Source organism: Crotalus tigris, unplaced genomic scaffold (genome assembly GCF_016545835.1).
Source record: "Crotalus tigris isolate CLP2741 ecotype Arizona unplaced genomic scaffold, ASM1654583v1 scf7180000017585.4430047, whole genome shotgun sequence".
NCBI lineage: Eukaryota > Metazoa > Chordata > Lepidosauria > Squamata > Viperidae > Crotalus > Crotalus tigris.
The window spans coordinates 3,412,199-3,439,602 of NW_024096493.1; the positions used below are offsets into that span (position 1 = coordinate 3,412,199).

At 38.0% G+C, this 27,404-nt stretch overlaps 1 long non-coding RNA gene across 1 annotated transcript; it reads left to right on the forward strand.

The window, feature by feature from the left end:
* Positions 1-2,809: 2,809 nt before the first annotated feature.
* Positions 2,810-26,969, forward strand: LOC120316213. The gene is made up of 6 exons (XR_005558888.1): positions 2,810-2,910; positions 15,260-15,336; positions 18,783-18,878; positions 20,493-20,624; positions 22,276-22,356; positions 26,026-26,969. It is a non-coding gene; the product is annotated as an uncharacterized LOC120316213 (long non-coding RNA).
* Positions 26,970-27,404: the final 435 nt, after the last annotated feature.

The window sequence follows — 27,404 nt, forward strand, 5'->3', positions numbered from 1 at the left end:
TGGCAGAAGATAGGCTTAAGATACAGGAGGATCTGGACAAACTTGAACACTGGGGTCTATTTAACAAAATGAAATTAAATGGTGAAAAATGTAAGGTTCTACATTTAGGCAAGAAAAAACAAATGTACAGGTATAGTATAGGTGTTACCTTGCTCAATAGTAGTAACTGTGAGAGGGATCTTGGAGTCCTGGTGGACAATCACTTAAATAGAAACCAGCAGTTTGCTGCAGCTGCCAAAAAAGCCAACACAGTGCTGGGCTGCATTAAGAGAGGGATAGAATCAAGATCACATGTAGTATTAATACCACTTTACAATGCCTTGGTAAGGTCACACTTGGAATACTGCATCCAGTTTTGGTCACCATGATGTAAAAAAGATGTTGAGACTCTAGAAAGAGTACAGGGAAGAGCAACAAAAATGATTAGGAGATTGGAGGCTGAAACATATAAGGAACGGTTGCTGGAATTGGGTATGTCTAGTTTAATGAAGAGAAGGACGAGGTATAGCAGTGTTCCAATATCTCAGCAGCTGCCACAAAGAAGAGGGAGTCAAAGAACCTGAAGGCAGGGCAACTAACGGATGGAAACTAACCAAAGAGAGAAGCAACCTAGAATTAAGGAGAAATTCCTGACAGTTAGAGCAATTAACCAGTGGAACAACCTGCCTCCAGAAGCAGTGAATGATCCAACACTGGAAGTTTTTAAGAAGAGACTGGACAGCCATTTGTCTGAAATGGTATAGGGTTTCCTGCCTGAGCAGGGGGTTGGACTAGATGACCTCCAAGGTCACTTCCAATTATTATTATTATTATTATTATTAGTATTATTAGTATTATATAGTATAGATGTAAACTTATAAATACTGCTATCTACTGGCTGATACTGCTGCAGTCATTGCACAAAATACATTCCAACAATGTATTCCAACACAGTGGTTAGAATGCAGTATTGCAGGCTAACTCTGCCGACTGCCAGCAATTTGATCCTAAGTCAGCCTTCCATCCTTCCAAAATCAGTCAAATAAGACCCAGATTGTTTCTGGCAATGTGCTGCCTGTGTAAACCAGTTAGAGAGTGTTGTAAAACTGTCTAAAGCACTATATAAGTCTAAGTGCTATTGCTATTGCTATTCCAATGCACCCTGGTTACTATTTCGTCAGGCTGTTATTTGTAGTCAGTCTGTGGATCATCTTGAGAGCAGCTAACTAAGTGGTCCACTGTTTCTTCAGTTTCGTTGCAGAGGTGGCAATTTTTTGTCTGTTGGTACCTTCTCAATTCTTGCTTTGTATGCATTTGTTATTAAGGTTTGGTCTTGTGCAGCCAGAATTAGCCGCTCTATCTTCTTGAACTTTCTTGCTCTTAGCCATTGTCAAGTCTTGTTGTTGCTTGCCTTGCCTGCTATTTTAAAAAATGTACTGGCCATATAATACATTGCCTTGCCATGTGTCTTTTCTGTTATTCATTTTTTATAGGTCAGTTTGGATTCTTTGGTATTCAGTAATCTTTCATGATTCATTAGCTTCACTACGTCTCCTTCACTGTCCTTCAGATATTCTTCAAATGCCCTTTTTTCTATTTCAACTGTTTGGTATACTTAAAATATTCTAAATCCACCTATCCTCCATGGCAAATGGAGTCACTCTCTTCTATTGTGGATAAAGGGCATGTTTCATTGTAATTATTTTCTGGTTTTCCTATTAAGAACTTTTAATTCTGCTTGAGTCCAGTCCACTATTCCTACTGTTGGAATAACTGGAATTGCACAGGTATTAATCGCCTTGATGGTATTTCCTCCACAGAGTTTGGACTTTAAGAACTTCTTCACTTTTTCTGATGTTTAAGATCTTTAAGATCTTTTTCACCTCTTCTGAAGTATATTATTATGCATTTCCTCATTAAGAGAACAATTATTATTGAATATATTTAAGCTTCAATTGGTCTATCTGTGAAGATCATAGGTTCTCCATCTCTGGAAAATTCATGACTACCCTTCATTGATAGTTAATTGCTTTTCTTTCATGTTGCAGAGGATTACATCAAAATATTTTTGTGGCCCCTTCCAATTCTACCATTCCATAATGCTATGATATATTGGTTTAAATATGCAGCATTAGATTAAGTTCACATTCAAATGGAAACTAACTGCATTTCTTCCCAACAGTCATATGATTTAATTTAGTATATCTTGCTACTCCAATCACTGTGGAGGATAACATACAACTCTCTGATTGGAAAGGAATACTTTTCCCCTTATACCATTATACTCACAATACACTTCATTACGCATAAATCCTAGCAATACACAATACATTCCTACTGTGCTGTTTGTAACTGAGAAGAGTAGCTTATCTCTCAACCAGTTTTTGCTTTTTGCTAGATGGCAATGAAAATTTACATATTCCATGATTGCTAAGTAAAAGCAATCAACTAATTCTAATAAACCATTGCACACCAATAAGAAGATCTTCATTCTTAAAGCAGTTAGAACTTTAAGAGATAATACAATGAGTTGAGCTTCCTCTCTGCAAAACTGGATAGACTTTGAGCCATTATAAATATTTGCTTTATTTACAAATATCAAAGGTGAGCATATGTGGAGCCAAATGGACAGTCCTGGTGTAAAGAGATGGTCTGTCAAACAACATTGGGGGCGGGGGAAACAGCCCCTCTTATTTATTCTGCTATCTTTAGGTAATGGGGAAAACAAGAACAAGAACAGCAGTATTACTGCGTGGCAGGAGGAGGGCAGTTAGCACATTACGTAAGACAGCAAAAGATTTCAAAATCTTTCTGGCTTGAAAAAAAGAACTGTCACTGCTTTAAGCCGTAGCCGAGTTGCAAGCTGGATAGCCCAGTGGGAGCCACACTACCAAGAATGCCCTGGAGTGAGACACTGCCAAGATATGCCAGGTAACACAACTCCCTGTGGGCTGTTCTAAGGGGAATGCAAAGCAGCATTGGACTCCTGGTTATTTCAGCTCTTGAAATAACAAAAAACCCTTCTCTTCACCGTTTGATACAATCAGTGGTGAGATTCAGCCAGTTCGCACCATTTCGGCAGGACCGGTAACTAATTTTTTGTTGCCCAAGCCCAGAATGGACTTCCGGAAACGGCATCCACATAGAGAACCGTTTGTTCACATATTTGAATCCCACCACTGGACACAATGCATGAAGGTTAAACTCTACATTCTGTGCAAATAAGGGGAAAGGTCTCCTTCAGCTTGGCACCTTCCAAATATATAGACTTTAACTCCCAGATTCCTCAGCAATCTCCCTGCTTGGCAGAAGAATTCTGGGAATTGACATTCAGACATTTGGAGGACCATCAGGTTGAAGAAGAGTATGTTGGACAGAGTGCAGTTTTAGACATTAGAAAGTTGGGCTATCTGGTGCAAAAGATCAGGTCCATGTGTGAAGGTTCAGTTTAACTGATTTATTGCTAAAAGCCTATGTACAGGAATCTTCTCAACACTTGGTTAGAGTTACATAAGGCTCAGCAGCAGTCAAAGGTGGTGGTGGCTTGGGCTTAGTTCACGTGCGGCTTTGTAGGGATTCACCCTTCCCTCTGGCTCTGCCAGTCCTCCTACATCAGCTATTACACAATCATACACACATTACATTACTGAGGGTGGAATTATAAATGTGTGTTTCTTCTTCTTCATTATAACTAATGGAATTAGCTATCTCCAGAAATACCTGTAGAGAGCTTGGATGGAAAAAGGTAAAATGCTATAATTCCTGCATGCTAAGAGAAAAAAAATGAGGAGAAAAATCTGCTTCTAACAGAAGATTTTATTCTTTCACTCTTGAAAATCATTTGCATTTTAAATACAACAAAATGAATTTAGAAAAGAACTGTTGCCCTTTGGCTGAGCAAAGAAATATGCTGATTTTAGACTTTTGCAGAAGGTTACTTTTCACATTTAAATAGTGGGGTCTGGAAAGTTGCTGAATGTTCTTTTTCAGGACATGCACCTACGCCAAATCTGCATTTGATCCAATTGTATCTTCTCTCCTGTCAACTATAAGCAGGAAAAATGAATACTAATCTTAATATAATAAAATGCAACACTTCTTCATCACTGGTCTATTTAGTTAAAATACAAGGAAAATATATGGAATTTCTACATATTTTTTTTTTGTTATTTGCTAATAGGCAGCATTGATGTCCAACTATATTGTGCAAAGAACATCAATGTTACCTTTACAATGCCCCCTCCCCAAGATATATGGGAGAAAGAGAAAAAAGAACAATTTTTCACTTGTATTGGAAAAAAGAGAAGCACATTTTCTTTTATAGATGCAAGCTCTTGATTTGGTTTTTCATTTCATGGTTTGAGAATTGCCTCTCAATAGTTATCCAATTTATCATTTCCAAAATCCTTACGTTCTGCAAAACTTCATGCTTCCTTGTCTGTCTTGAGTATTCAGCAGATAGCCTGCTTGTCGAGTTCCAAGATTCACACCACACCACACACACACATGTGCATGTGCATGCACGCACACACACGGAAAATCAGACAGTTGTTTCCACCAGAGTAATTGATTGAAAATCAAGGCTGCAGCCAGCTGTCTTTAACCAAGAGAAGCACTCCCTTGCTCTGCTTTCTGCTCTACTCTGTGAGTAGAGTCCGAGGGCTTAGAAGCTGTATATCATCATCTGACTTATCCAGATGTTCTGATGGTACCTGTGTTTGACCAGCCTAGCTGATTCCTGGCTTGGTATCTCCTGAGGTTGACATTCCACTGATTCAGATGGAGCAGCTTCTTCAGAGTCTGATTCCTGAACCTTTAAAACCTATTTTAAAAGTTTTACTATGTTATGGCGGAGAGGAGACATCTAGAACTCAATGGAAATGTACTCAGTCAGCCGCTGGTAGACTCTTGAAATACGGTGGTGACAGGTTTTTCCTTAAGAAAAGCTCAGATCCACCTCAAGAAGTCAGCAAAAGTGCTCCGTCCATTTAGCACAAATTTCCTCTCCATTCAATCAATCCTATTCTCTCCTTCCCACAGAGGCCATTGCATATAAAAATATTGTTCCAGCTCTAACAAAAAAGCAGTATAGCTCAGGGGGCCAAATGATACATTACTAGACTTGAGCACAGAAGACAATTTTCTGCAACCTGATCCTCAAGGTGTCAAGTTAAGTGGGAATTAATGGGAGTTGTAATTCCTGAGTATGTAGAGGGTAGCAAATTGGGGCAGAATAGCCTGGAGGACCATCTAGACAGTTAAGCACTTTAGAAATGACCTGTCCTTCTGTCTTTTTGGAAGGCACAAGGGGGCATCAGTGTCAGAGAAGATACCTCAATTAAAGTACTATTTTGTGCAAGAGATGCAGGCAGGCAGGAAGTTGAGATGGAAACGAGATTGTTTGAAGAAGGGCTGCAATCTTCTACTTTTTACAATTTAATGCTCTTTAGAGGGGAATTGTCGAGTAGTGGCTCCCATCAGAACCAATGATCATCGGACATGATTTGATTTTGCTTGAGTTTCCTGGAAAGGAGAAGTTAAATTTGAATATGCACTTCACTCAGCCTGGCTAATGAGAAGAAGCAAACTCTGGAGTCCCTGTGCTTTCTCTGTATTTGTGCCTCTGACGAAGAAAAATGTGTGCACATGTACTCAGAGATACACCCCCAAGCTCAAGATTTTTAGAAAATAAAATACAGCGAGACAGACCTCTAATATTGATAGTTAAATTGTAGCCAAAGCCCTGATTCATTTATACTGTTACTTAGCTGGTAAGCTAAGGTAAAGCCAGCTTGACAGACAAAACTGAACCTTTTTAATTATTCCGACATGCCCAGTGGTACCTTGTTATTCACAATCTCTGCCATGGAGGACACAGCCTGGCCAAACTAATGATGCATCTAATCCAGTATCCTCCTCCCGTCTGTGACAGTGGCTAAGGCTGCCTATTCCAGACAAATCCTACAACCCCCCACAATTCATCTAATTATGTAGTACTATACAATGGGGATTTTTTTTTCAGTGCCTCAGCTGGCAATCAGCTTATGCCCTGAAGCATCTGGATTGAAAGGAGAAAAGATAAGATAAAATAAGTTGCATTTCCGACTCCCCACCCCTTGCTTTTAACTATTGCTTTGGCTTTGCTTTTGTTATTTGCTAATGGCTCTCTCTGCTAGCTCTTCTTTTTCTTTCTTTTTCTTAAAAAAACTAATAAAAAAATATAGCCTGGAGTATATTCTGGATAGTCCTCACCACTATATGCTCTTGAGTAAATGGGTGGCCCTGTGACTAGCTGCAGCAATAGGCTTGGTGCTCAAGAAATCAAAAGAATGCATGAAATGCAATGTTAGGATTATGATTCCCTGACTTTAGTGAGAGTATCATTTATGAACTTACACCTCAAAGACAGAAGACAATGTACAGAAGAAATAAAAAGTAATCATGCAAAGTAACAGCTGTTATTCTAGTTGGTTGCCTAGCCAGCCAGATGTTCAGACTGGATTTGGCATTTGTATCCACCTATTGACTGCTTCCCAAGGAGCTAGGATAGGCAGCTGTCGTTGTTCGATGGTGTTAAATATATTGTTGCAGAAGTGGTGGGATTCAAATACCTGAACAACTGGTTCTCTTATTGAATGCAGGCCTGGTCCCCTGAGGCCTAGAACGGATTTCTGGAAGTGGCATTCATGCATTTATGGCGGGCTGTTCTAGGCCTGGGGGGACCTCCTCCAGGCCTCCGAGGCCTAGAACGGACTTCCAGAAGTGGCATCCATGCACTTCCGGTGGGCGTAGACTGGACTTCTGGAAGCGAACTGGTGTGAACTGCTGAATCCTACCACTGTGTTGCAGGATGAAAACTATTTCAGGTAAAACTGTCTTTTGCAATTGACTGGTGGGTGATTTTTTCCCAATAATTATAGTTCATTGCACAGACAGTCAGATTTGGCATTTTTATCCACCTATTGACTCCTTCCCAAGGACATGGAATAGGCAGATGATGTTATTTGGGCTATTAAAGGTACCACAGGACATAAGCTGTTCCAAGGAAAGTGACCTTTTGTAATTGTTAATGCACTGCTGATTGTATTTTGCAAGTGTGCTTCGTGTCATAGTGAATATAAAATTGGTCTACTGTAAATGGGAGAAATTAGGTGAAGGCTTTACAAGCTGCAAAACTGTGATCAATATCGGAGCAAGTAAAAACGTAAAGCAAAAACTGGAAAGTTGCAGTATGTCTCTTTGAATGCCCGTGAACCCGCCAGATTTTCAGGAAATCACTTGGTAATTGCTGGACATCTAGATTTCATTGGAAGACAAATAAATTTACTACAAATATTATACTTAGAAAAAAAAACTGGTACAAGATGTTCTGCTGCTGATGTATTACCTCAACGTTGATTGTCAAAATGGATTATTTGTATTCCAAAAATGATTGGAAATGCAACAATCAGGTTGGACCACTCTTTTATTTTGGAGGGCAATGTTCTAAAACTCAATAATTCTGGAAGGTGATTTATTACAGAAGGAAACAGGTGTTAATGGTTGAATTCTTTTCCCTGCCAGCTGTTTTCCTGCTAAACATCACCAAACTTTTTAACCCTATGCAATACATAGAGTTGGCTTCAAAGATGATAACAACTCCAAGATACTTTATGCCTCTTACTGGAAATTATGCATAATTTTTTCTCTAGAAGAATGACAGACTTGGCTGCAGCAATATGTGCCTATGTGAAAAATAACTTTGTATTTTAACAAAATACCAGATCTAATGCAGAATTTAATTGGGAAACCATTTACAGATTATAAATTGGCATAAGAACGTGCAGAGTATCCAATATTTCAGTTTTTCTGAATATGAGATTTTAAAATATTAGATTCTGCATGCTAAGTTAGGGAGAAACTCTTGTCATGTGTTAAATTTGAATAATGATTATTATTATACTGGCTGTCTTTTTAATTTAATGAATGTTGACCTGATTCTAATAATAGGTTTGAAGTGCCAAATTGATATAAGATTATTTTATATGTGGTATTAATCTAATGCTTCTTTGAAAATTTTTTGTTCACTTCTATATTGTTTGTAAATCTCTCTGCTCTTTCGCTCTTTTCTTTTTTTGCACTTTTTCTTGGTTGTGCTTTCACATATCTATATTAAAATAAAATATGTCTGTTTGTGTATGAAACAGAAAGAGAGAGCACAACTAATGTGCTCTAGAGTCTAGACCAGTGAACCTATGGCACGTGTGCCAGAGGCAGCATTCAGGTGGGCGCTCGCGCCATGCCCTGGAGATGGCAACTGTCCCTCTTAAACCAGCTGCCTGCTAACTCACCAGGTCCCATGTGGCCAGATGCATCCTGGCACGGCTGGTTTCCCTCTCCCCGTCCCATCCCTCCTGGCCTCGCATGCTCTCCTTTTCCCGGGCACGACCCACTGCATCGCCTCCTCAGCTGTCGGCCAGCCATCCAACTCAGAGGTGGCTTCTTTGAACTCCTGGTGGTGGGCTGCTATTCGCTGGCCTCTGTATGTGGGGCTGATGGTGTCAGGCAGCAGCCCATCCCAGCCCTTGGCTTGCCCTATGGCAATGGCACCCCACCCTGCCTCACCTTACTCCTCAGGACAAGCCTCCTGCCTACCGCCCACCTGCCAGAGACCCCCTGGATCTCCCCCAACCCTGCCCACCCCCCACAGGCATCCCTCCCCACAAGCAACATTAAGGTGACCACACTCATCTTGGCCACATCCACCCAATCTGCCATGACCACCACAACCATGCCCACCCAGTGGGCCACGCCTACCTGGCACCCAGCAATAAATAAGTGGGGTTTAGGTTGCAGTTTGGGCACTCAGTCTCTAAAAGGTTCGCCGTCACTGGTCTAGACAGACTTGCAAGATGCTCCTGAGCTGCCAGAAGTGGTTCTTTACAGCTGCTTGCAGAAGATGCCAGTTATTGCTATGAATTACAAAAAAGTTCTATAGAAATATTAGACCACACAACCCAGAAAGAGGGCTACAGATCAAGGTTTAAAATCCCATGTAGATAGTTTATACAAGCAACTAAAGACAATTAGCACCGTTCCAAAAACAGCCTAACACAGAATCCAGGTTAGACTTCTCATCCAAGAGCTGAGTAAGCTTCTTGGATGAGAAGCGAAATGTCTTCAAAGAAAAACAAGAAAGTCTAGTTGTCTTGTGAAAAAGCACCTTTGGGACAACCATGACCTGGATCAGGGGTTCTCAACCTTGGCAACTTTAAGACTTGTGGACTTCAATTCCCAGAATTCCTCAGTCAGCAAGTCTTAAAGTTGCCAAGGTTGAGAACTCCTGATCCTGGATGACTGAGAATCTCCATATAGACCAGTGGTTCTCAACCTTTTTAATGCCGCGACCTCCAACCGGTTGTAAGTCGAGGACTAAACCGGTCATAAGTCGAGGACTAAACCGGTCGTAAGTTGAGGACTACCCAACTGGTCGTAAGTCAAGGACTTTCCCTGCCCAGGAGCACCGCACATGTGTGGTGCTGCCCCCTGCGCCGGCCGAGACGTAGCTGGCAAGCAGCAGAGATGGAGCAGGCCGACCACCGGCTGGGCCACCAGCTGGCCCAGCCCAAGGAAGGTAAGGCACCCACCGGAAAAGGGGGAAAAATGGCTGACAGTCTTGCTTGGCGACCCCTGTGAAATGGTCGATCGACCCCAAATGGGGTCCCGACCCATAGGTTGAGAACCACTGATATAGACAATCCAAGTTAGACATTTTTACATCTTTCTACATAAGTAAAAGAGTTTCCCTCTGCTCCAATTTACCTAGACTTCGTCTGAGTTTCCTCGAGATTGCACCCACTGATCAGAGGGGGGGATAGAACAGCCTTGTTTCATTTGGACTCCATCCAGCAAACTGTGTCTTAATTTGGAAAGAAATCTATTTTTTTTTCCTTTCTTCAGCAGGTGAGGGTAGAAACCTGGGTACATGTCCATGTTTACGAGATGAAAACATCTCCCTTACTTCAAGATGTAGATTTTTGTGTCCGAAGTAAAGGAAATTGTATTCCTTGTCTGAGCTTGGGCTACGAGGTGCAGTAAATTTTGTATTCTCAGCTGCATGTAATATTTAAAACTATAGTACAGAATTCAAACAATGGTTTATGCATGTTTAGAATCTATGTCAGTGGTTCTCAACCTTTTTAATGCCATGACCCCCAACCGGTCGTAAGTCGAGGACTATTCAGCTGGTGCAGCACCATTTGCAGAATGGGACTTTTGGCGGGCTCAGCAGGGCAGAGACAGCCTAGACAATTCCTATTGGCTTTTGAAAGCCAATAGAATTAGACTCTATTCAAGAGAGTCTATTCTATTGGCTTTCAAAAGCCAATAGAATAAAAGGAAAAGGGGAAAAAATGGCGGACTGCGTTGTTTGGTGACTCTCGTGAAATGGTCGTTCGACCCCAAATGGGGTCCTGATCCACAGGTTGAGAACCACTGATCTATGTGTTCATTGGAATGTCATATGTTAGCCTGCATTTCTACCTTTGTTTTAGTTTAACAAACAAGAAGCTGATGGGAAACCTTATTTTCTTGTTTGGAGTTGCATCCATTCAAATCCCCCGAATTTTACAAAGAAGTTTGCAAGCTGCCTGCATAGGAGTCATTACTAACCTTTTAGAATCCTCTCAACTGCTGGTTCAAGAGTATTCCATATATTTATTGATGAAATTAATATGACATTTCAAGTTTGAGGCTCAGGGATTTGGTCTCTTTCAGCCTGGAATGGACCATAGGATCTAGCAAATGCTGCTCTCTTAGGAAAACCATATTTAAGTCCTTAAAATATAAGAAAATGTTAATCATTTAATCTTTCTGCTTCTCTTTCCCAACCAGACTTCAATAGAAGTTGCTCTTTGATGTAAAATATATTCCTTCTTATTAAATGCCCCCTCTGGTCATTGTTCAAGACAGTGCTATTGATGACATTTTAATTCTGTACCATATTTGAATATATAGTAGGAATTATTATTTTTTTTGTACATATTTAAAAGGCATAAAAAGGAAGAACTTGTGAGAGAGGAGAAATCTACATCGGTAACTCTTCTGCACAGAAAGTCTTGCAGGTAAAGTTAAAATATGAAGAAAAAAATGTTGCTAAGAAAACATAGTTTTAGGCTGTTTAAAGGTCACTTTTCTTCCTATGATCGGAGTGCAGTATGTACAAACTCATAATATTCATTTCATGGGCTGTTCTGGCAGTTCATAATCAGCTTGCTTTACATTAAACTGGTTCAGAATTCAAATTTTAATTCTGATTTCAAATTTCGGGTATTTTTTTTCTTCACTAAAAGTCAAAGAAATCACGCAATGACTATTGCACCCCTACAGCCCCAGTTAATTGCATTTGGTAATATTTCAAAGATTAATAATGACCCCCTCTACAAAGATAAATTGGAGTGACTTTCAGACAGGTTAGTTAAGGAGCATTTCACTTTTTTTTTTTTTAAGAAAATTGTTGATAGCTTCATGTTTTGACATAATTGGGCCCTAAAGTTGCATTTCAGTAAGCTGAAACACTACATACGTTTTTCCAGAAGTATGTTTATACTGTTGCTTAGCAAGCAATTGTCATATCAATGGTGCACTGCATCGATGTGACTCTTCCTTTTAAAAATCTGCCATTTTTAAAAAAAAAAAATAGTGATCTTTGGTGGAAAGAAGATCCCTTTTCTCTTCTTTTGTGGCTTTGGCAATTTTCCATGAAGACAACCAACTTCCCAATGGTATATAATGTACATACCTAGATACCCATCACTTTATTCCCTTTGCAGGTGAGTACAAATAGTCCTCAATTTACAACCATTTGCTTAGTGACTGTTTGAAGTTACAATGGCACTGAAAAAAGCAACTTATGACCTGATTTCATACTTACAACCTTTGTAGCATCTCAAGGTCATCTTATTAAAATTGGAACGCTTGGTTACTGGCATGCATCTTTGACAGTTTCACTGTCTCTGTGGTCTCCATTTGTAACCTTCCAAGTCAGTTTTGGTCAAGCAAAGTCAATGGGGGAAAGCCCGATTAACCACACGATTCACTTAACAACTGCAGTGATTCACTTAACAACGGTAGCAGAAAAGGGCGTAAAATTGGGTAAATGTCACTTAACAACTGCCTTGCTTAGCAGCAGAAACTTGGGGTCATAAGTCCAAGACACCTGTACCATACAGACCATCAAAAAGGAGTGAGAAATAGTCAGCAGAAGAAATAAGACATAAGCGGAGAGAAAAAGAAATCATACTAAATCTGCTTTACATTAATCCCTTTTGCTATATAGGTAGTCCTTGACTTACGACAGTTCATTTGGTAACAGTTCAAAGTTACAATGGCATTGAAAAAAGTGATTTATGACCATTTTTTCACACTTATGACTGTTGCAATATCCCCACGATCATGTGATCAACATTCAGACGCTTGGCAACTGACCCATATTTATGACGGTCGCAATGCACCGTGGTTGTGGGATCACCTTTGGTGACCTTCTGACAAGCAAAGTCAATGGGGAAGCTAGAGTCACTTAACAACCGTGTTACTAACTTAACATCTGCAGTGACACACTTAACAACTGCGCCAAGCAAGGTTGCAAAATGGGGCAAAACTCACTTAACAAATGTCTCATTTAGCAACAGAAATTTTGGGCTCAACTGGACTTACTGTTCAATGCCTCACAAACCATTCTGACTTCAATCATTCTGACTTTGCCCACATCCACCCCCTGCTTCATACATAACCTTTTGTTCTTTAAACTTCACCACTCTCATATCCCATGGAGGGTTCAGAAAATTAGAACAATTAACCAGTGGAACAACCTGCCTCCAGAAGTGGTGAATGCTCCAACACTGGAAGTTTTTAAGAAGAGACTGGGCAGCCATTTGTCTGAAATGGTATAGGGTTTCCTGCCTCAGCAGGGAGTTGGACTGATAATCTCCAGGGTCCCTTCCAACTTTTTATTATTATTATTGATCATCTCACAGTCAGCCAGATGTTCAGACTGGATTTGGCATTTTGTCTACCTATTGAGTCCGTACCCAGGACCTGGGATAGGCAGATGTGGATGTTTGATGGTATTACAGGTATCGTCGCAGGATGGAAGCAGTTCCTAGTAAGGCTGCCTTTTGCAATTGACTAATAGCGAATTTGTCAATGCCAATGGTGTTCAAGTGGTGCTCCAGTTTTTTTGGGATTGCACCCAAGGCGCCTATTACTATTGGTACTACCCTTGCTTGCTTTTGCCACAGTCTTTCTATTTCTGTTTGTAGGTCTTTGTATTTTGTTATCTTCTCCAGCTCTTTCTCTTCTATTCTGCTGTCTCCAGGCACTGCCACATCCACTATCCAGACTTTTTTGTCTTTCTTATCGACAATTGTTAAGTCTGGGGTATTATGTTGCAGGTGCTTGTCTGTTTGAATCTGAAGTCCCAGAGCAGTTTAATTTTATCATTTTCTATGACTTTCTCTATTTTATGATCCCACCAGTTTTTGCTTACAGGCAAATGATATTTTTTGCAGATCTTCCAATGCACCATTGTTGCTACTTTGTCATGCCGCTGCTTGTAGTCAGTCTGTGCAATCTTCTTCTTCTTCTTTATTATTATTATTATTATTATTATTATTATTATTATTATTATTATTATTATTATTATTATTACTACTACTACTACTACTACTACTATATCCAACCAAAACTTTTGCAATTTTTGTTTCCCTTTCTTTGATCCATTCACTCTTCCATCTTACATACGTTTGAAGTTGGATTCCTATGCAGGCTCTCTGCAGGTGTTTTTCATGCTTTTATATTTTTTATATTCAGTCCACCTGAATTCATTGTGTATATTTAGATATTGGTTCAAAAATGCAAAACTAGTTCAGATGGAAATGCAGACGAGACCAATTCTCCACATTTGCATTGATGGGGCTCTGAAAAATATTTGTTTCAATGTTCTTTCCTTGTGGATTGTGATCCAAGAGTCCTGGATAAAATGACTGTGATTAGATTAAAAATTGCCCCATCACATCCACTCTACCACTATATTGCCAGTGATGTTTTTTCAGCACTCATCATCTAGATGATATTAAAGCTGCTAGCAAAGTCTCTCCTGTCTCAAAAGTGGAAGAGAGAGAAAGAGAGAGAGAGAGAGAGAGAGAGAGAGAGAGAGAGAGAGAGAGAGAGAGAGAGAGAGAGAGAGAGAGAGAGAGAGATTATTTATTCTCTTTGTATTCCTTCTTGGCTTCAAACAAGCTAACAGCACCCCTACCTGCTTACATAACTGTGGATTAAATAATACTTTTGACAGAGGCGAGAGACCATGTTCTAAAAGGGTAGCTTTTAATGCACACATGAGCCAAGTCAGCTTTTATGTGAGAGCTTCTTTAAAAAAAAAAACCAGAGAAATGCAACAAAGAATGGACATTAAAAATGATAAAATGAGAATAAAACAAGACTGAATAATATGAAAGTAGGCTTATTAAGTTCAGAATAATGGTTCCCTTCGCTGAGAATGCTGCTTTCCTTTTTGCCCAATCAGTGTTACAGAGGAGATATACCATTGCACTAAGTAATAATGGAATATTCTTTGGTGGTCCCATTTTCAATTTTTGGCAATTTAAGGGCAAATTCACTCAGGAACATGCATCACTCCGAGATCTCAGTAACTAGTGTAATTGCTTGTCTGAACGAGGCTCTCTTTACCAACGTGATAAACCCTAAACCTGATTTAAGAGAACCATAGTTGTTATATTTCCTTGACACTGATATCAGTTAAGTGAAGGTGATATTTTCCTGCATGTGGTCTCCCAACCCTTATACAGGTAAGACCTAAAAAACAATAAAATGTAAATATTGAAGTAAAGCAGATCTAAAGGGAAATCTATACAGTAATACAAACATTAGTTTTAACCATTTTTTTAAAAAAAACCTACCAGCTACGACAGTACTATTCAACAATGATTAAAATCAAACATAAACCTTATCATTTTCAATCTGAAATATACAGTATAACAAGTATTAGATCTTTAACTGTGTTTAAGGTGACATTTGTCAGTCTGCTATGGTAAAAATATTATTTAGAAACTAGACATCTCAGAAAAACTAGGCAAAAGGTAAATTTCTCTCAAATATTTATATCAAGAAGAAGGACCTAATGCACTGAAGATCATACTAAGTTTTGTTCCACTGAGGAAAAAGCTGAAACTGTTCTAAATTGAATACATATGTCTATTGATCCCCTTTTGTTTCTGAATAGGTGTGGATAATCCGTAAGCAGAAATGAATGAAGGAATGTGACATCACGATATAGTAGTCCACTATTGCTCATTCTCTGTGGGTATTTTAATTTCATTTCAATTCCAATTTAATATTTATTTATTATTTTGATTCCAAGGCTTCCTGATTTATCATGTCTCTGTGTAGCTTACAAATAAGAAATTAAAAGATCACCAAAATGTGTTCTTAAAGTAACTAACCATGGAGACTTAACAGCAAAAAAGACAAATAATTATCCTAACACAAGACCTGAGACGCCTAATTAAATTTTCAGAAGACTGCTACAAGACAAAAAAGGTAAAAGTATAAATCTCTACCAACTCCATCATACCCAGTCCCTAGCTTTTCTTTTCCTTTTTTTCTTTTCCCTTAATCTGTTTGGTTTATGTAATCTTTTTCTTTCCTTTCCTTTATTTTTTTTTGCCATTTTTTTCATTAAACAAACATAGCATCATTTAATTATGCTTTTTTGAGTGTATTTATGTATTTTGTCAAGGAGGTAATTTTTATTGAAAAATTATATATATATATATATATATATATATATATATATATATATATATATATATATATATATAGTTATGATTAGTACTTAGATGTTTAGCTTTGTTCTTTATCTAATTGTTCTTTTCAAATGTTAATGAAGGGCCTTGTTTTTAAAATAAAAGAACTGATTTCTAATAAATCAAGCAATTTGGAATTGCCTTTTAAATATAAAATTTCTACTCCATATTGCAGAAAGTTAAAAGCAGTGACTTTGAGTCCAGCTCCCTAATAGCAAATGGATAAAGTACAAATATGGATAGCACAGTCCACATATTCTGTGTGGACCAATCATTTGGGGATATCAATAGAAGAAAATAAAGCAATGATAGAATACAGTATATACTCCTTGTGGTTTATTACATGCCAAGGAGTGGAAAAATCCAGAAGATCTGGCAGGTAGATGTTATCTTAGAAAACTGCGAGGAAATGTTGGAAGTAAAACAGATTTGACTTGCAAATATATCTGATATTATATCTGTTTTTACTGGGAAAGACACCCTAGATCAGGGGCATTCGACCTTAGCAACTTTAAGACCTATGGACTTCAGTTAACAGAATTTTGGATGTTGGAGTCTTAAAGTTGCCACTCCTGCCCTAGGCGAACTATTATAGATGAAAGCAATTAATATTTTTCTTCTCGTCCTCCTCACACTCATCTGCAAAACACAAAACAAGAAATCAGTTGTGATAGGCTATTCAATATTATATGTCCAGATACCCACAATATGTATAAAACTCACTCAGCAATTTTTCTGTTAGAAAGGAATTATGAGATTTATCATATCAGCAGATTTCCTCAACATATTCATGGTTACCTGTGGGTTTCATTTTGATGTCCTATCTCAATTAAGTCTAGTGCCATTTGTTTTGAGGTTGTTTTTTTCTTCTTCTTCTTAGTATTGTTTTATATTGCTTTGCATCGAAGGGCAATCTGGTGTTTATTCATCTGCCATTTTGTGATTCTCAGCATTTATCACATTGCGTTGGCCAGGTAGTTCATTCACGACCTAGAGTAACAATCTGCTTAGTAGGAACAGGGGACATTTAAAGTTCCTTGGTTTCATATAGGCCACAGTCTCTTATGAGCAGAACAATCAAAAGTCATTTGCCTGGAGGACTTGCCGTTTGTCCGACTTGGCGGTTCATTTGCAGTCATGGCCGACTTGGGCCAAGATGAAGGGCAAAAGAATTCCATGCTAAAGTTGACTCTAATCCGTAAAATGCTTTCCCCTTTGTCCTTTTGCAGCTCGATCATTAAAGGAGAAAACCCCACTGCTGAGAGCCACGGTTGCACAAAGTATCATTTTGCTGATCTGAAATGAGACTCTAACTGCAACATACTCTCAGTTTAATAACTGCTGTTGCACAAAACACTATTTCATTTTTCCCAATTAACCCTCCAAGAAAATGGTGAATATTCAGCATAATTATTTCTAAGCCAGCAAAACACTCCTTCCATAGCTAGAGATAATGGAACAGAGTGGCTAACTATTTAGGACAATAAGTCACGAAACTGGTTCCCAGGGAGATGCAGAACACCTTGAAATTCTAACTAGCAGACAAATTGCGGAGAGAACGTTTCATATATACAAGGCTAGGAAGGAACTGGAAAACATCTCAGCTCCTCCTAATTGTATTAATTCCACTTTAAGTTGTTTCTGATGGGTGAACTTAGAGGCAGAGTGAAAAAGACTGGTGAGGTTTGATGGTGCTATAATTATATATTTCAGAAGCTGATGGTGATGATGTTTGATTAAAGGAGAAAAATACTGCTGCTTTTATATTCCACCCTGACAATGTGATTCACAAAGCTCCCCCCAAAATAGTCTTTTTAGCAATAAGATCTCTGGGGAGGAATATATCCTCCAGAGAAGTCTGCCTGGCACTTTACCATTGCAAAATGAATAATTGTCCCCTTTTTACCTGTTCAGAAGAAAAGATGGTGTTTTGAAGTGCCTATAAATTTTATTTATTGATACCAGTCACACTCTGATCCCATTTAAGTTGATTGTCCACATAATCTTTCTGCTTTCTGAGTTCAGCCATGGAGGTTTTCAGGATGCGGAGTTTACCTTCTGTTCTTCGTGTCAACTGAGAACACGTTGTGTGTCAAATTTATTCTGTTTAGCTTTCAAAATTAAAACCTATAAGAGAGAGTTGTGAATTGTCCCATATAGACTTGTTAGTAAGCTCCATCTTAGAGCAAATTTGAACCTGATTTCTTTTTAAAGTTGTAATTTAGTCTTCTAGCATCTTCACCATAACGTCCCTCAGCAAAAGAAATGTGTGAAAACTATTAGATTTGACATTTGTTATGCAGCACTCCTTCCAAGATTAGAGGATTGATTGATTAGACTGATAAAAGTTAAATGATAGAAATTAAGATGTATATAAAATGCTTAGCCATTATTCTCATTATTCTTATGGTATTTATAAATTAATTAGTGAGTTTTTGGTCAATGGGATTTTGAGCAGCAGACGGTTCTTGACTTATGGCCATCTTAAGCCACTGCTTTCATTAAGCAGGTCACTTCATGACTGCACCTGATTTTACAACTTTTTTAAAGAAGTCATTAAACAGATTCCACGGTTGTTAAGCAAACACTGCAGTCACTAAGTGAATTCATTTTATCCAATGAGCGTGTTTTGCCAAAAATGAGCAAAAATTGTAAAAAAACCACAGTCATGTGATCACAAGATGCTGCAAACATCCATAAATGCAAGTTGGTTGCCAAGCATACCAAATGCAGTCACATGACCCTGGGTTGGTAGGGGTGGTATGGTTGTAACTTCAATTAATCACTAAGCAACAGTTGTTAATTGAGGATTGCCTATACACAATAATTAAAAAATAGCAAGAAAGAAAGAAAGAAAGAAAGAAAGAAAGAAAGAAAGAAAGAAAGAAAGAAAGAAAGAAAGAAAGAACATAGTATAAATTATGTTTTATCACATAATAGGCAATAGTTATCCAATAATCATACTACGACCGTTTGGAATGAAAGAAAGGAATGAATGAAAGGAAAAGTGGAACCAACCATACTTCCCAGGAGCAGGTAAATAACAACAACAACAACAACAATAATAATAATAAAGTTGGAAGGGATCTTGGAGGTCATCTAGTCCAACCCCCTGTTCAGGCATGAAAACCTATATACTATAGAATTAAGGTGTTAAAAAAAACCCAAAACGTTCCATATAAAATGTAAAGTGTTTCTCACCTGCTCCATAGTTATAAGACTGAGTTTCAAACACATTCTTAGCTCTAAACATAACAAGGAAAATCCAGTCAACAATGAATACAATAAGTTACTTTCTTTCCATTTAATTAGAGACTCCATTAAGATTAGGGTATTAATCATAGAGTTCTTTTTGAGATTATCTAATTGCTAGTATATCATTACTGTAATTTATTAGCCCACTGCTAAATTTTTCTACTTGCATAATTATTAATCTATTCTATAGTACATATTTTTGGAACCAAGCATATGTTTTGAAAATCTTCAGATATACACCAGGCTCTATAGAAAGATACAGAAAATGGGCATTGCTCACTTACAGTGGTTTACATCTTGGTTTTCAATACATACTGAAAATTTGCTGCAAATGAGAAGTTGTGAAATCTGTCACAATATAAAACATACCGCTAAACTGGATTTTTTATTCATCTGAATTGTGTCTATAATTACAACATGTTTGCAGTTGGCAAGAGAATGCTGATTTTAGTTGTCAGGGAAGGCTACAACACTCAGTAAGGCTCCTATTACCAAATAGAATTTTATATTTCGTTCACACAAATGCAGCTTAATAAAACACAGTATGTAATGCTTGTTAAGTCCAAATAATACATAGTAGCAATTGTTCTTTGTGGGTCTCCTTTTTTTTTCTCCCTAAATCATGCGTTTTTCAAACAATTTAGCCTATGCACAAGGCATACAATAGTCAAGAATGCTGTCATTTTGAATGTAGTCTCTTACTCAGCGGTAGCTATCCTATAGTTTAAATATGGTCCAAACATAGTTGGTTCCTAAAATATTTTGAATATGCTAAAACAGCAAAACCCAAAACAAAAGATAGAATAGGGGTGGCAGGGGAGTTAGGTATGAAAAGATCAGTGTGTGAAAGGTGGAACTCAGCAGCAGTATATGAACGAAAATGTTATCAGCAGTAGCATCAGCAATTAAGAGATGCTGATCATATATTTGAAGTCTGCTAGTTTGTGCAGATCTATGCTGCTTGGTATTTACCATTATCTTTAGAGGCATCACTGTTGTTCCCTCCAATTGCCCAGTATATAGGTTGAGGCTGATTACACAACAATTCTAGAACGGAAGTGGAGACCTTAAGAGGAAAAAAATAAGGGACATTGCTCATAATATTTTTTTAAAAACAAAAATCTCAGGATTGCTTTGGAACAGCCCAACTCACCTCATAGGGTTGTTGTTGTTGTGAGAAAAATAGGAGGAAGAAGGTATATCGATATGTTCTTCACCTTGAGTTATTTGTAAAAATGATAAAGGGTGGGGGCAATACAAATAAATAAATAAACTACAAAATGGATTTAAGGAGATGGGGAAAACCAGACTTTTTCCTGTTTTATTCCTCTTGATAAATGTTAAAGCTGGGCACCCAAAAAAACACTCATAAAAGTTTTGTTTGTGTGTCCACAGCCATTACTTTGACTTTTCTGGTCTCTCCCTGTGGATACTCTTCTGTCTTCATCATCTATCTCATCATCTATCTCATCATCCTGGTTGTGTTGAAAAAACCTCCCAGCCACCATGAATGGCTGGATTTTTGGGGTAACTATCGTATAGTGGACCTGATAGGCATCCAGACTGCATCAATTTAAATAAGTTAACAGTGAGACTAAGCAACAAGTAAGAGGGATTGATTGGCTCAATCAGAAAACTCTTCTGGCCAAATATAAAAGAAAAAGATGAAAAGGGTGAACAGATGAATTTGCAAAACTGAGGGGGAAAAGGCAGCATGAAACTAAGGATGTAAACTGGAGACAATTAATAAAGCAAACATTTAGAGGGGAAAAAGTTATGCCAAGCAACTCCTAAAGTTTGCAACTTAGTGTTAAAAAATAAGGCTATGCATGCTTTCAAAAGGATTCAAAAGACAGGCTTTTGAATATGTGGGCACTTGAGCATAGGACCACTTTAAAGCAGCCATATTATTTTACAAGTTTCAAATGAGTCTAAAATATAGTTTATTTGCAAGTATATGCCAGACTTGTATAACTATATGGCATTAATGCACGTAGCCACGTTAATGACAAAATCTTATCTTTGACATATTCAATTTTTATTTATTATGATCTATTTATTATTTTTTTCTGTGTATCTGGCTGCAAGGCAACTCATGTAATGCCATGGTACATGGATAATACACAGGCACTATGTACATATGCGAATGGGTCATATATGAAATATGGAGTATGTGAGACCCATTCAAAGCAGACCAAAACGCAGGAAAAGTTGTTTAGGAGAACTTCAGACTGTATGAATAAGTAGAACTTTTAGTTCAGAAAATGAACAGTAAAAGTGGTAAACTTTTATTTGTTGCTATGATCCTGAGTTTCTATAAGTAGTAGAACTAACAGCACTAGAAATGCTTATGGCTGTTGGTGTGACAGTCTTAAAGAATAGCATCCATGATACAACTACTTTAAGGAAACATATTAAATATGGCTGTTTTAATGAATTGACTCCTTAAAGCAACAGCCTAAGAAACAATTCACAACTCAGCTGCTTTAAGGAAGTCCTACATTCACTATCTCACATAACCTAAAGTACCTTTACCAAATCGTTTCTACTAAGCATAACATATAGAAAACAAGAATACTGCCAACAATCTTTTTTGATTAGGACTGACATAAACCTAATAAACAAATTGGAGATATTGCCTATGTAAGCTGAAATATTTTGTTCTTTTTGTAAAATGATCAGGATTTGAAGGTCACACAGTATGAAATCAGGTCTAAATGGGTGGGGAAAGCATCCTTTCTTTTCTCAAGAAATTCCATTGTGAAATAATGAGCCCAGCAGGATAGAAAAGGGAAAGTATGTAAATTAAAGCAACTTATTGTTTTCCTTATATTCTCATTTAATGTCTTTATTCTTTCCCTGCCTAGACTTTTGAAAGGCAGTTCTAAGTATCGGGCTATTCTTAATATTTATACAGTTTAAAGTAAATTCTTATTTTACTTAGTGTCAATATATACTGGGTTCTTCTGTTTGAACTCAATATTGACATAACATGACAGAAGGAGAATAAATTTTGTAAAATGACCATAATGAACTAAAAAGCAACCAAGATGGAAGGGAACAAGCAGGCATTATTGTTGATCATGCATGCACTGAAAATGAAAATACGAAGATACGAAACAGTCTGCACAAGGCATAAATACTTGCAGATGTCTTCATCTACAATATTTTGCCACAGATATTCTGAGCGAAATAGGACTCGGCTGCTGTCTATTCTTTTGGGGCTTCACCAGCTTATCACCTCTACCACAAATAAAAGGTATCTGGTAAAACTTTTCTTTGATTTTATGCTGTCAGCAAACTGTAGCTCTTCTAACAATTTGCTACCTTAGTTCCCTCTTTGGCTAAAACAATCCAGAACTTATTCTTCAATCCGCTTTTGCCACAGTTCAAGGAATATAGGTAGTCCTCAACTTAGGATCACAATAAGGAACCATTGTTAAGCAAAGCAGTTATTAAATGAGTAATGCCCAATTTTACAATCTTTTTGTGTTGCCATGGTTGTTAAGTGGATCACCGAAGTTAAGTGAATCACATCGTTGTTAAACAAATCTGGCATTCCCAATTAACGTTTCTTGTCAGAAGTTGTCTGAGAAGGTCCCGAATGACAGTCATGTGACCTGCAACTGTTGTAAATACAGGCCACCTGCCAAGCATCTGAATTTTGACCCTGTGACCACGGTAATGCTGTGATAGCTGTAAGTGTGAGAAGTTGTAAGTCACTTTTTTTCAGTGCTGTTGTAACTTCATACGGTCCCCAAACAAATTGCTGTATGTCGAGGAGTTACTTGTAGTGCAAAATATAAAAAGCGGGATGTGGCTGGAATTCTATGGAGTAAAATATAGATACGTATATACATACACACACGTGCACACACACACACACACACAGTCACAATATCCTTCCTTTGCATGCAATACATTGGTGGAGTCACTGAAGCAGTAGGTGTGAATTTAAATGGACTCCAGAATATGGTAGAGGACAAGAAGACCTGGAGGAATGTTGTCCATGGGGTCGCGATGGGTCGGACATGACTTCGCAATTAACAACAACAACATAACAACATTGGCATCACACATCCCAATTGGTAGGCTAAAGCCAGTAATAGATAGATTGCCTTTTTGCCACTTTCTGTGTTTTTTTTTTTCTCTTCGTCACTGGCTGACAGGCTAATGCCAGCAATCTGAATGAATTACACTCAGAGGTGTTTTGAAATTAGGCCAGGGGTGTCACCCAACCCTGCTTTGCAACTACATCAGTGGCAAATAAGCAGGATCTAACAGATCTGGAAAAGCTCACCAATTGTGAACCTTTTGATTTGAGAACACAAGCTTCAGCATTTGGGTGCCTTTTTACAAATGATTAGCATTTGACATTGAACAGGGACTACGAAAGTCAAGTGGGAAGAGGACCGTGAATTAATTAATGTGCAATTAGTGCTCCATTATTTGCGTGGTTGGATGCAAACGTCTGGTCTCTAAACACTATTTTGCAAATAATTGCTACCACTTTCATGGATCTTTCGTAGTCCTCAATTTACAACCATTTGTTTAGTGGTCATTCAGTGGCACTGAAAAAAAGTGGCTTATGACTGTTTTTCACACTTGCGACTGTTGCAGCATCTCCATGGTCACCGGATCAAAATTGGGACACTTGGCAACTGGCATGTACTTTATGACGGTTGCAGTGTCCCAGGGACACGTGATCACTTCTTGCAATCTCCTGACAAGCAAAGTCAATGGGGAAGCCAGATTTACTTAACAGCCGTGTTACTAACTTAACAACTGGAGTGATTCACTTAACCACCTGTGGCAAGAAAGATTGTAAAATGGGGCAAAACCCACTGAACAATTGTCTTGCTTAGCAATGAAAACTTTGGGGTCAATTGTAGTTTGCGATGGTGGCGAATATCTGTAGTTTGGGTGTAGGATGAGGGTGGAAGTTCGTTCTCCAAGCTTGTGGGTCGGTTTCCAAATGTTTTGTTACCAGGCTAGGTAACATCTGCAGCGGAGTTTAGGGGATGTCATTGTTCCATCACAAGACCCTCACCTGACATGACCTCCCCATCACAAGACCTACTGGTCACACGAAGCTCTTATAAACAGAAGCACACTGACACCGACGTCCCCTAAACTCCACTGAAATGTTACCTAGCCTGTAATGAAACGTTCGGAAACCAACTCACAAGCTCAGAGAACGAACCTACATCCTCTTCAATTGTGGTTGTAAGTCAAGGACTATCTGTAACATCTTTAGCCCCACAAAAACACATTTTAAAATTGTAAGCCACTCAGAGTCATTTGGATGAGTGAGACAGCTATGGAAAATGAATGAGTGAATGAATAAATGAATGAACAAACAAATAGTTGGCATTAGAATTTAAGCACAATGGCTTATTGAAGGAAAAGTTAAATTTAGGCCAAATCCTGGGCCAAATCACATCCTAGTTAAGTCTCACTGTCTGTTCAAATGGCCCATTTTTCAAGTTTATAAGGGTTATGGAATGTACCAGAAAGACATATATCATTTTCAATTTTCTCCAACCTACTTTTCTTATTCCCCTTCAAACTCCAGATGAAAGTATAATAACTTTTTCAGCAACATTTTTTTTAAAAAATGAAGGTCTCCTGATTTCATATTTTTTGATTAAAAAAAATAGGCCTTAGTGAAACTTTGTAAACTATGGAGAAGGAACAGGCAGAGGAATTTTACAGAAATATTTCAGGATGAAAGAGAACCGATGCAGATTAAGCCAACTCATTCCTTTTCTTGAACAAACATTGAAAAAGGTTTGAGACCCATCCGTGATTTAAAAATAAATAGTCATAATCTCCGGAATCAAAATTTTCCCTCTGAGGCGGTGGTGGAATTCAAATATGTGAACAACCAGTTCTCTGTATGGATGCCACTTGCGGAAGTCCATTCTGGGCCTGGGCAACAAAAAATTAGCTACCAGTTCAACTGGTGCGAATTGGCTGAATCCCACCTCTGCCTCTGCCTTGTATATGTTACAAATATATAAATTTCAGTATATGGGCATAGAAAGTGAGGTATAATTGAAGTCTCCAAAAATTCTAGCTGCTCAGATTAACAGAATTGACAGCATATTTGAGAATAAAATCCAAACTGTTGTCAAACACCTTTAAAGAAGCTTTGTTTAATGCTTGGAAGCAGCATGTCTTTCAGGGCTATACCCAGCACTATCTAAATAAATAAATAAGTTAAAAAAAAAAAGCTGGCATTGCTTTTGTAAAGGTACCTTATCTCTTGCACCAGCCACTTAATTCCTTTAAATACTGAAAAGGGGCTCCCTTTTTTTTTCAATCAGAGAAACAGTAAAATCTGGCTAGGAACCCAGCGTATTCTCCAACGATCGTAAGAAGGTAGCAGAGTGTTGTTAAGTAAGGGAAAAAACTTTGTCTGAATTTAGCAGCTGCAAATATATGAACCTGAAAGGCAAGGGCTTGGCTCACCCGGCGAAACAAATCTCTTACATAAATGCTATTTGGAATGGAGAGATACATTTCTTTGCAAATAAAATAAGTGGCATTTAACATTGATGCAGCTAGGCATGTTCCTATGGCTCTTCGCTCTGTGATTGAGAAGAGCAATCTAGGAAGGTGGAGAACAGTGTTTCCCAACCTTGCCAGCTTTAAGATGGGTGGACCCCTAAGTCGAAGTCTACACATGTTCAAATTGCCAAGGTTGAGAAACGCTGGATTGTCAAATGTTTGAGATGTGATTACAAAGGATGTGTAAGTCGATCATCTTTATCCAGTTCTTTCCCAATTTAAACATTCCATTGCTCCATATTTCACTGTAGCAATTAGTTTCTGGCCATTATTGATTTTAATGTGTCATCTATTTTCATCTGCTATGTATTTTAATTTTTGTACTACTATAAAAAAATGTTCTTTTTCTTTTTAGTTTACTTCCCAAAGTCACTGGATGAGAAGAGGGGCCACAGAATGAATGAATGAATGAATGAATGATGAAACAAATCATTCAGTGGGCACTTATGGCAGCCCATGTTCCAAACTTTTAAAAAGCTGTCCACAATCCCAAACTTTTCTTTAATCAGCAACACACAAATGATGACTTGTTAGAATTTCCTTACATTTTCCATTATTAATCTGATGTTATCAGCATGATGCTGGGTGTCCAGACCTCTCAATACAGCTTTTACAGGACAGTTCTCATGCTTTGTTGAACTACGAGTGATAAAAGTTTAACCATAGAATAGATCTAGAATAGAAATAGATCTTTTCAGCTTCTAGACCCTTGCTATGTTTCTTGACTTTAATTGCAGGATCTTGTGAGATTTTTCAAATAGTCTGCCAGTATCTCATTAATTTTTATAGTTTTTTGTTAATAATTTTCTATTTAGTGTTAGAGTTAGTTTGTGTCAGAATTAGCGTTTATATAACTCTGCTATCTATGTTTATATAGCTCTGCTATATATCTTTTCTGCTAACTTCTACATTTTTGCAGCTGAGATATAAGAATCATTGGAGGCTGGCAAAGATATTGGAGTGAGTGTTGATAGCAGCATATATGGTCTCTCTCATTTCCCTTCACATATCCATCAGTACTAGAATTGTCTTGGAAAAGCAAACAATCAATTTCAGAGAGCACCAAAGACTCCAAAGGAGCATAAAGTTGGTTTATTTTATCAAACTTAAAATAGATATCTGGCTAATTCTGGTAACCCCAATGGACTTTGGAACAAAAGTGCAGAGCAGAGCAACCAAGATGGTTAAAGGCCTGGAGACTAAAACATATGAAGAATAGTTGCAGGATTTCGATTTGGCTAGTCTAAAGAAAAGAAGGACTAGAGGGGACATGATAGCGGTATTCCTGTATTTGAGAGGCTGCCACAAAGAGGAGAGGAGTCAGCTTATTTTCCAAAGCACCAGAGGGCAGGACAAGAAACAATGGATCAAACTAATCAAGGAGAGAAGCTGGAATTAAGGAGAAACTTCCTAATAATGAGGTCAACTAACCAGTGGAACAGTTTGGCATCAGATTGCATTTGTTTTTATTGATGTAACTGTAATTTTTAATAAAATTACTATTTTAAAAAAAACTGTTTTGTTATCAGAAGGCGCAGTGACAACTTGTAACTTAAGGGTCCCAAATTTATTCTACCTGGCTAAAATATTACTGGCTTTGTTTTGGATACTTATTGATCTAGAAAATATATGCCTATATATCTGATTTGTTTTTTCTTGTTTTTGATTCTCACTTGTTGCAAACCAATCTTATTTCATTCTTTGACAAAGTGAGTAAACTAATAGACCAGGAAA